The 10,685-nt window shown below is 44.1% G+C and overlaps 1 pseudogene; it reads left to right on the top strand.

Annotated features, from left to right (window-relative positions):
- The first annotated feature begins 905 nt into the window (after positions 1-905).
- Positions 906-1,864, top strand: LOC148128884 (endogenous retrovirus group K member 8 Gag polyprotein-like; annotated as a pseudogene).
- The last annotated feature ends 8,821 nt before the right edge of the window (positions 1,865-10,685 follow it).

Genomic DNA, 10,685 nt, shown 5'->3' with positions numbered 1-10,685 from the left:
AGCCTTCTGGTGGTTGGCTGGAACACGAAGCAAGGAGCAAGGACAAATTGTTGCCATTTCTTAACTAGAACTGTAGCAAACTTAAACTTTGCAGCTTTGTATGCTTATGCGAATAATCAGTGCATTTTGTGTGATGTAATGCATTTGTGATAGGACGTTAACAAAAATTGCTACGTTAACAAAGATTGCTTCTAATAAAAGAGGGTTTCAGGGTTTGCTCTGGGCTCTCATCCCAAGACAGCCTTGCGTTGTGTCTTCTTTTCATGAGAGACCACCACAACTGGTGACCCCGACGTGATCCACTCAAAAGTGATACGTCTTTGGCCCACCCATTCTCATCGTCTGGAATAGACTTGGTGCACCCCATCCGCTTGAATTGCTGGCGACAACGGATCCCTCGTGAGTATGGGTAGTAGATTCTCTAAGGAGCAGGCAGCTCACATTCAGGAAATCAGAGAATTGACCAAACGAATTTTTTTTACCTTTAAAAAGGGGGCTCCCTTCATGCCCCCCTCACAAAAACCTCTATTGAGGAACTCCTAGAATACATTTGGCCTTCTTATCCGGCTAAAGGCAGTATCAAAACTACAGTATGGAAGGAGATTGGAAAATACCTTCACGCAAGTCCTAGGGCCCCTTCGTCTATATTAATTGCTTGAAGGGTGGTTTTTGAGGCTCTCTCCTCTCTAGAGCAACCCCTACTTGGCCCCCTTTCTGGACCCCTCCCTATGTGAATCCTGCTGTACAACTCTTGCCCCCGCTGTGGCGCCTGTGTCTCTTAAACCGACTGCCCCCTGGGGCAAATGAGGTCGGTAAACCTCCCCCTTCTCCTGACCCCCTCACCCAATCCCTCTTCTTCTCTTGCTCTCCCTTCTGTGCCTTCCTCTCCTGCCTTACCCCCTTCTATGGGCACGGTTCATGCCGCCATCGCTGCGGGAGTTAGAACTGGCGAGTTAGATCACTCCGACTGCCCATCGGCGTTCCCGTTAGTTTATACGCAGAACGCGCAGGGACAAAACGTACCACACTGGGAACCCATCCCTGTTAAATTAATCAAGGATATCAAACAAGCTGTACAAATGTATGGTATTCAGGCTCCATTTATGATGGGATTATTTAGAATGATGGCTAACGCCCATATAATGATCCCAGCTGATTAGCATAGCCTTTTTCATATGACTCTAACAGGGACTCAATTTGTTGTATGGCGATCGGAGTTTCTCCATCATTGTCGACTATTGGCAGCTCAAAATCCGAATTTTACCGCAAATGAACTGGCAGGAGAGGGTGCCTTTGCTGCTCCCACAGCTCAATATAATAGCCATATTAATGCTCTTAACCTTTCTGCACAAGCCGCTCTGCTTGCTCTCTCTCGCTTGGATGACCCTCATACCTCCGCACAATCTTTTGCAAAAATTCTACAAAATTCCAATGAACCCTATGCCGATTTTATTGAACGCCTCCAAACGGCCCTACAAAGGCAAATTACAAATGAGGCAGCTCAGCAAGAAATTCTCCTTAAATTGGCATATGAGAACGCTAATGCAGACTGTAAAACCTTGCTTACTCCCTTGATTAATTCTCCAGATGCCACTCTAGCCCAATTCCTACAAGCCTGCAGGGTGGTGGGAACACACCAATACACTTCCGAAATTATGGCTGCAGCTATCACCAGAAGTAATAAGCCATCTGGTAATTGTTACAATTGTGGGAAGCCCGGCCATTTTAAATCACAATGTCGAGCCCCCGGCAGGGGGCAGCAAAGCCCTCCGCCAGTAGAGATGTTCGACCAAAAACAGTCTGCCCGAAATGTAAGAAAGGCTATCAATGTCGATCAAAAACTGAACCCTCGGGAAATGAGTAGAGGGGCCGGCAGCTAGCCCCTCTCCCAAGGCTGCCCATATACCATCCACTGTGTATGAATTATCAGTGGCAGAAGATGTGCTCATATCCTTTCCCCATCTACCACTCTCTGTCGGCGCACAGCTTCCTCCTTCTGCCTCCTTCTCCTCTGATAAAACTGCTCTTATACAATCTCACCCTCATGCCCTCCTCAAAGGAATCTCTGTGGTTCCCGATCTGCTTTATCCTTCCTCAAAACTCTCAGCCATTAACCTTTCTGTGCTATCCACTCTTCCAACAAAGTTACAAAAGGGTGACGTCGTAGCAAAAATGATCATGGTACCGCAATTTCCCTCTGATGTGCTTGTCCTCACTAGATCTATCATCGAAACTAAGCCCACACTCTTGGCTTTAATCAAGGGTCGCCGCTTCACCGGTCTTCTGGATTCTGGTGCGGACGCCTCGGTGATACGCTCTGACGAGTGGCCTACAGACTGGGAAACAGAGACCTCCCCATTGGTAAGAGGTGTAGGAGGGATTCAAACAGCTCGCATCAGTAAATTTTGGCTCCCTGTGACTTCTGAAAATCTCACAGGGACTGCACAAATTAAGCCCGTCATCCTCCCCCTTCACACGAATTTGTGGGGAGGGACTTGCACTCTCAATTTGGCGCTAAATTGCAGCTAGAATGACTCACCCTCTTTCCCTTCACTTGACCTTAACCACGGATGTTCCTGTTTGGGTTGATCAATGGCCGTTGCCAGCAAATAAATTGCTTGCATTGCAGCAATTAACAGCCGCATCCGCTGCTACTATTCTATCCGCTTTTCTCTTTCTCCCCTAACCCCTTGGGACAGTCATAACTATTTTCATCAAAATAAAAGGGTTCTTATGAAGGAATTCCAAATCACCGCCCAAGAGGCTGCTGCAATTATTCAACAATGCCCTACTTGCAGCAAGCAAGCCCCTGCCCTGCCAATGGGAGTAAATCCCAGAGACTTAAAAGCCTGCCAAATTTGGCAAATGGATGTAACCCAGTATGCGCCTTTTGCACCATGGAAATATATCCATGTTTCAGTGGACACATACTCAGGGTTCATCATGGCCTCCCGCAAAGAGGAGAGACCACAAAACATGTCATTAACCACTGCATCCGGTCATTTGCATGCCTGGGAAAGCCCTCGGAATTAAAAACTGATAATGGCCCCGCCTATACTAGTACCAACTTTGCTACCTTTTGTAAACAATGGGGCATTTTGCACAAATTTGGCATGCCATATAATTCTCAAGGGCAGGCCATAGTAGAAAGAGCCAATCTGACCCTAAAGAATGCTCTTGACAAAGTTCAAAACTCAATGGGAAAACTCACCCCAGGGCTACCCACGCTGCAAAACAAGCTTAACTTGTGCTTATTTACACTGAATTTCCTGAATGAGTCTGGCACACCTGCTTCTTCTGCCGCCTCTCGACACTTTTGCTCTCCATCCAAGGATGCTCCTAGACCTCCAGTCTACTTTCGACAATTGCCAGATCCCACATGGCACGGGCCTGCTGAACTTATAACCTGGGGACGAGGGTACGCTGCTGTTTCCTACAACAACGCCACCACCTGGGTCCCCGGACGACAAGTGAGGCCTTTTCTACCCAAACCAGCCTTGCCTACATCAGCATCATGAAGCTGCCCCGCTGCATTCATCATTTGCCTCCTGGGCTTCCACATCATTCCTGCCGATACGACAGCCACCCCATCCTCCTGCGATGCCTGCATCAAAACTACTCGCAGCGGAACGAAAACCCAATCCACCCTGATCTATCATACTTTGAAGCCTGAGTGCAACTCCACGACGGTCTCCCCTTGTCTGCATAACAACACTCAATATGTGCGATGTTACACTGCCGAAGGCATTCAGTGCTATGAGCCTAAGGCAGTGGGACCCATTACAGCATCCCTATATGTCTATGCATACAAAGGTGGCTCCAGTTCTGATCTTGCAGGAATGTTCTCTACCAGTCAAACAAAAAATGGGTACATAACCCATAATGTCACTCGGGGGGGTACCAACACCTCAGTATGCTTTGATGTTTGCCTTGCCATCAGCAAAGGTCAAGGTCCTAACGACGCTGCAGGAGTTACCTGCGGCTCACACAGCTGGCAGAGATCGTACAAACATGGAATGGTCTTGATTTTAGAGACATGTTTGGATCCTGGTTCCCAAAATTGCCTGGTTTGCAAGCTATTATAGCGCTCATTGGTATGATTGCTGCGGGATCTGACATCCTGCCCTCCTTAAAAAACACATAGGTCTACCTGGAAAAAACAAAAATCATGCATTACATTAGCAATTCAGGATGGTTTATCAGGGTATTTTAGATGGAACTTTCATAGTAATGTGGGTCCTTTTACGTGTCGTTTGGCTACCCACTCATTTTCTGAGGAAGGAAGGTGTTTCCAAGCTACTAAATATTGTGTGGATCCATGGTGAGTACGTGAATCAAGGATATCTTTAATTTCAAAATGTTGTTCCCATGTACCATGACGGGGTTGGAGGTGTGGGAAGGGGGTCTGAGGTTTGAAGTGATCTCCGGTTTGAGCAAGCTACAGTGAAATACTGGAGGAATCTGCCTAAGTGTTTTTGGAAGTCGAAGCTCTACCGTCACGGGGTTAATAATTCTGGAGATTGGAAATGGGCCAATGAATTTTGGTCCTAATTTCTTAAAGGGTTGCAATGATTTTAAGAATTTTGTGGACAAATATACATGGTCCCCAATCTTGAAAGGTTTAGGGTCGCAACTTTTTTTGTCTGCTTGAGCTTTGACGACTGCTTTAGCTTCCTGTAAAGACAATCTTACCACTGTCCACATGGCTTGTAAATTATCCATCCACTCCTTAAGGGAGGGGATTTCAGGTTCTTTGGTGGATAGTTCTGGCATGGAGTTGAATTCTTGGCCTGTGGCTACTTGGAATGGGCTGAAACCCGTGCTACTATGGACTGAGTTATTGTATGCTACCTCTGCAAAAGGAAGGTCAGTCCAGTTGTCCTGTTGGTAATTAATAAAGCAATTTGAGAGTACAATATCTACAATATCTACGATGTTTGCAAAAGCTGGAATAAATTGGCGATAAAAGTTTGCAAACTCCAGGAAGCTTTGCAGTTGTTTGCAGGTGTGCGGTGGGTCCCAGTCCAATACAGCTTTTACTTTCTGTGGGGTCATCTCTATTCCCTCGTGGGATATTCTATACCCCAAATAGTCATTTTTTTTCTTGGTGGAATTCGCATTTAGAGAGTTTTGCATATAGTTTAGCATCTAAGAGTTTTGTGATGAGTGCACAGAGTAGTTTGATGTGTTCTTCCATCGTTTCCGTGTAGATTAAAATATCATCAAGATACACTAGAACCCCTTTATATAAAAATTCATGAAGGGTTTCATTGATCAATTGCATAAACACGGAAGGCGCTCCTTGCAGTCCAAAGGGGAGCACTTTAAATTGGTAGCATCCCAATGGTGTGTTAAAAGCTGTCTTCCACTCATCCTCTTCCTTTATTCTTATGCGGTAATATGCCTCTCATAGGTCTAACTTTGAAAAAAAAATTCCTTTCGAGAGGTGGGCTAACATGTCCTTCATGAGGGGCAGTGGATACATATTCTCTATGCAAATTGCATTTAATTTTTTGTAATTAACACACAAGCATACTGAGCCATCTTTCTTTTCGCAGAATAACACTGGAGCAGCTATTTTTGGTTGGGTGGGTTTGATGAAACCCCTTTTTAAATTTTTGTCGATAAATGCTCTGAGTTCTTTCAGTTCTCTGGGAGACATACAGTACATTTGTGGTTTTGGGAGTTTAGCCCCTGGTAGGATTTTGATAGCGCAGTCTGTGGTGCGATGGGATGGGAGTTCATCACAAGCTTCCTCGCTAAATACTTGGGTGAGATCCTGGTACTCATTGGGGATGTTAATGGGTTCAGCTAACTGTCTAGTCATGGCTTACTCTCTGTTCTCTGTCCCTTTCTTTATCCTTTTCTCTGAACTATTTGCAAATACTACGTCTCTCTGGAATTGTATGGTTCCTCTCCTCCAATTTATTTTTGGATTCCATTTCCGCAGTCATGTGAGACCTAGGACTAGCAGCTCTTCCATTCCTGGCACTACAGTGAATGTGAGCATCTCACTATGGTTCCCTAATCTTATTTTCAATGGTTCTGTGGTAAACCTGGCTCCCCCGCCCCCGCTAAAGTTCCATCTAATTGGCAGAAAGCGATGGGATTTTCCATTTCTTTCAGTTGGATCCCCAATTTCTCTGCAAGGGAGAGATTTATTAGGCATCGGGTAATCCTGAATCCAACTTCCCGCTGCAACTTCCTCCCCCTTCCCTCGGTTGGGGATAAACAGTCTTAGGGATAGAGTGATTGGTTCAATTGGGTTGCTTAATTGGGTCATCTTCCGGATTGCTTTTGGACTGGCTCAGGTCCCCTCGGAGCGTTGGGGGTTCTTCCTCTGGTTTGGGGGGAATAGGAATCCCACAGCTACTCGGCCGCTCAGGCCAGTCTCCTTTCCACGAGGGCTGGATGTTCCAGGTTTTCCCCCGATGGGTGGTCTGGCTTTCTGGCAGAGGTTTTTGAATGGCATTCTGCTATGCGGTGTCCCTTCTTTCCACACTTAAAGCAACCAAGATGTTCTTGGAGTCATGGTGGTTTGGGGGTTGAAAATTTCCCATTTCCCCAGGAGTGGGGATCTTTTCCAAAACTTGCCACTGCGGTACCGGTTACGGGTCATGTCTATCTCTGCCTCCTCTGCCATCATGTACCATTCATGCAGGAGGTTCGGGGCCCCACAGGCCAGGCAGGTAGCGTATAGGTCGTCATTTAGTCTATCTTTGAACCAACAGACTAGGATATCCTCTGGCCAGTTGACTCAGCCAGCCAGGTCACGAAATTCCTCGGTGTATTCAGCTACTGGGCGATGGCCTTGCTTTATGACTCTGATGTGGTCTCAGGCTTTTCTATCTGCGAGAGGGTCTTCGAAGCAGTGGCATAGGGCCGTCATGAAGTGGTTGAGGTTCCTTAATTCTGGGGCATTGACGTTGTGGAGTGTCACCATCCATCTGGCTGCTGCCCCTTCCAGGGCCAGGGTGACGACTCATACTCAGGATCCCTGGGTTTGGAAATTCTGCCCATATTCTTGCATGTAGGTGAGGACTTGCGCCAGGAAACATCCTAGTTTCTGGGGGTCCCTATTGAATTTTACTCCTGGGGTGGGACCTTCCTCTGCAATTGTATGTCTCTGGGTTGGCCAGGGTTAATCCCCTGTTCTGGGGCATTTAGGGGTCAGGTACCTGGTATGGCTGCTGGTTTTTCAGCTTGTCCCGCTGCCCGATCATTCTCAGCTGAATCCAGGGTGGTGGCTCGGGTTCTCTCATTTTCTGGTTCCCTCGCTCTCCTGCATTGGCATCCTGGTGCATCCCTCACCTCAAGGTTCTCCAAGGCTTCCCTCATGAGGCGATTTATGTATCATCTCAGTTGGTCATGGGCCGGTGGCTTCTTGTCCCATTCTTCCTGATCCAATAGGGCCTCCAGCTCCAATTTCCATCCCAGGTTTACGATTGCCCTGGGTGAGGGTTACTCCCCTGGTTCTTCCATCTCAGCTGTCTCTCTTTCTGATGCCTATAGAACACCAGTTTGAGCTTCTTCAGTGACAGACTGAAACCTCATCTCTGCGGGGCTTCGATCCATGCTTGCCGCTGGAGCGACCCGAGCCGGCTGGTTTCGGGGCTAAGCCACCCCGTAAAGGTGGTGAAGAGGGGGGAGACTGCCTGCAGGGTTGAGGAGAGCCGCATCTCTCCTCCACAGCTGGCCATTACTCACTTTCCCGAAGGCGGTTGCAGCGGTGGTCAGAAATGGCCACCACAAAGAAGAACTCAACCGGAAAAGAATGTGCAGGAGGAAGATAAGAAGAGAAAGTTTTGGTTGACTGGGTCAAACAGCAAAAGCAACAAAGAAGGTACCCTGGAATTGAAACTTAAAAAACAATAACATTGTTCCCTAAGAAGATTTTTAAGCTGCAAAGGAGAGAGAAAAGGGGAAAGATTTGGGTTTTTTTTTCCTCCTTTTCCTATTCTGGCAGCTAAGAGACTTAAGCAAGGATTTGGGGAAAAAACCACTTTGACATTAATAGGCATTTAATGCTGAAAATAAAAAGTCAAAGGGATAATAAAGATTTCTGGATAATTAAAAGCTTTTGAAAACAGGAAAGGAGAGAAAAAGAATAAAAGGGCAGGATCTGGAAGGGAGGAGACTGCCTGGAATTAAAAAAGAACTTACAGCAAATCTCAACAAGACTTCCAAAAGAAACATTCTAACTGAAAAACCGCAGGAAGAGAAAGTCAAAAAAGAAATAAGATATAACTCGGGACTATCTGGATTACTTGATGATTTCTGGATTCTTAGTTATTGTTTTGAATGACTAAAATCAATCGGGTGGTTGTTTAAAACTGTTTAAAATGGCTCCACTTTTAGAAGAAAATGGAACTTAAAAAGTACAAAGAAGATGCACAAGAAGGGAGAGGTTCTTTTGGCTTTGTATTTCAGTTTTTAGAAAGGGAGATTTGGAATTATGAGAAACAACAAGAAATGCCTGCAGAACAAGAAGATTGCAACAAAGAAGCCATCTTTAATGAACAAGTAATCTTAGATGGGGGGGAAAAAGGAAAGGGGGAAAGAGAATGGAAAGTTTAAGATTGGGAAAAACAACCCAAAAAAGAAGAATAGAGTGAAAAATAAGTATAAAATCAGAAAGCAACAGAAGAGGGAAATGCAGAAGAGAGAATTAGAACTAGAGAGACAAGGGGGTAAAAAGGGGAGGGAGAAGATGAGGGGGAAGAAAGAAAGGAAAAGAAGTTATAAAGGACAGAAGCAAAATATAGAGAAACGGCCTATTTAGAGATAATGGGTGAAAACTTAATGGAAAAAGGGATTCTGCAAAGGTACATAAGATAGTATGGTTATATTACAAACAGAAATAATTTTAGAAAATATGAAACAATGTATGATTAAAATGTCTGATAAAATAGCTATCGTAATTCAGTGGAATGCTTGTCGATAAATAAATGTAACAAAAGGTATATTTAATGATTTATAAAACATATGTGAAGAGAAATAAGGAAAAATTAATTATGGAGATTATATGTGTTTTTAAGGAAGTATGACATTTAATTGAAAAGAAGTGTTAAGATTTTAATGATTATTAATGATAGAACTGAACTGGAATGGAATGAGGGTTTATAATTACATATATTTACAATCTTTCTTTTTTTTAAAAAAAAAAAAAGAATATAGTGTGTATTATAAGAATGTGCCAAGCAGAATTCGATTGGAAGTTATGTATTATGTATTATATTGAAGGTCATAAACTTAAGGTATATATTGAAGTTTAAATAAGAGTTGAATGGATGTAATTAAAAGATATAAAGGTGTCATACTCCAATTAGTAACTACAGGAGAAAATTTGTTTAATGAGAAAAGATAATATGAAATTGAAACAGAACAGACAAAAGTATAAATATAATGATTTGCTTGGAGTCCGGTTTGCAGTGCTTCGGGGCAGGCAGGAATCCGCGATCGTGCGTGGTTTCTGCCTGCGCTCGCCGCTGGAGTGCCCCGAGCCAGCTGGCTTCGGGGCTAAGCCACCCCGTAGAGGTGGTGAAGACAGGGGAGACCCGGCAGGGTCGAGGGGAATTGCACCTCTCCTCCCCAGCAGGGGCTAAACTCCCTTTTCTGAAGGCGGTTAGAGCAGCGGTCAGAAATGGCCGCCTGAAAGAAGCACTCAGCTGGAAAAGAAAGTGCAGGAGGAAATTAAGAAGTGAAAGTTTTTGGCTGACTGGGACAAAAAACAACAACTAAGATACCCGGGAATTTAAATTTTGCAAAAGATACATCGTTCCCAAAGAAGACTCGGAAGTGGCGAATGAAAGTGAAAAGGGACAGTTTTTTTTCACTCTCCTTCCTAACGTTGACAGTGAACAGAAATGAATGAGAAATCGGAAAAACCCGCTTTGGCATCAAGGTAATTAAACTGGATAATTAAATGTCAAGGGGATAAGGATTTCTGAACACTAAATTTTTTTTTTTTTTTTGCTGTAAGTGGGAAGGGAGAGGAAAAGAATAGAAGCAGGATTTGGAAGGAGGAGACTGCCTAGAACTTAAAAGAATCTGATTAAATACTAACAAGACTTCTAAAATATACATTTTAACTGGAATTTTGTAACTAAACAGTAACCCCAGGAAGAGAAAGTGAAAAAAGAAGAAAGTGTCAAAAAAGACAGCTTGTGTGTATTTGGATTGTTTGGTGACTTTGGGACTTTTGGAAATTATATTTGAATGACTAAAAACACTTGGGTGATTGTTTGAAAAAAAAAATTTTTTACAATGGCATCACTTGTGGATGAACTGAAAATGGAATTTAAAAAATACAAAGAAGAGGAACAAGAAGGGAAGGGCTCTCTTGGCTCTCATTTTCAATTCTTAGAAATGGCGATTTGTACTTATGAGAAACTGACTGCACAACAAGAAGATTGGGACAAAGAAGAAGCCATCTTTAACGAACAAGTAACTTTACTTGGGGAAGAAAGGGGAAAGGAGGAAAAGAAAATGGAGACTTTAAGATCTAAAAAAAAAACCAAAAAAGGGAAAAATAAGGTGAAAAGTAGATATAATGTTAGAAAGCAACAGAAAGGGGGAATACAGAAGAGGGAAATGGAGGTGGAGAGACAAGGGGGTAAAAAGAGCAGAAAGAAGAAGCAAGGGAGGAAGGAAGGGATGAGAAGCTTCAAAGGTGTGGAGCAAGA

Source organism: Notechis scutatus, chromosome Z (assembly GCF_049901735.1).
Source record: "Notechis scutatus isolate UNSWTSFEM ecotype Mainland chromosome Z, rNotScu1.2, whole genome shotgun sequence".
NCBI classification, from domain to species: Eukaryota; Metazoa; Chordata; class Lepidosauria; order Squamata; family Elapidae; genus Notechis; species Notechis scutatus.
This window is presented reverse-complemented; position numbering and strand designations above follow the sequence as displayed.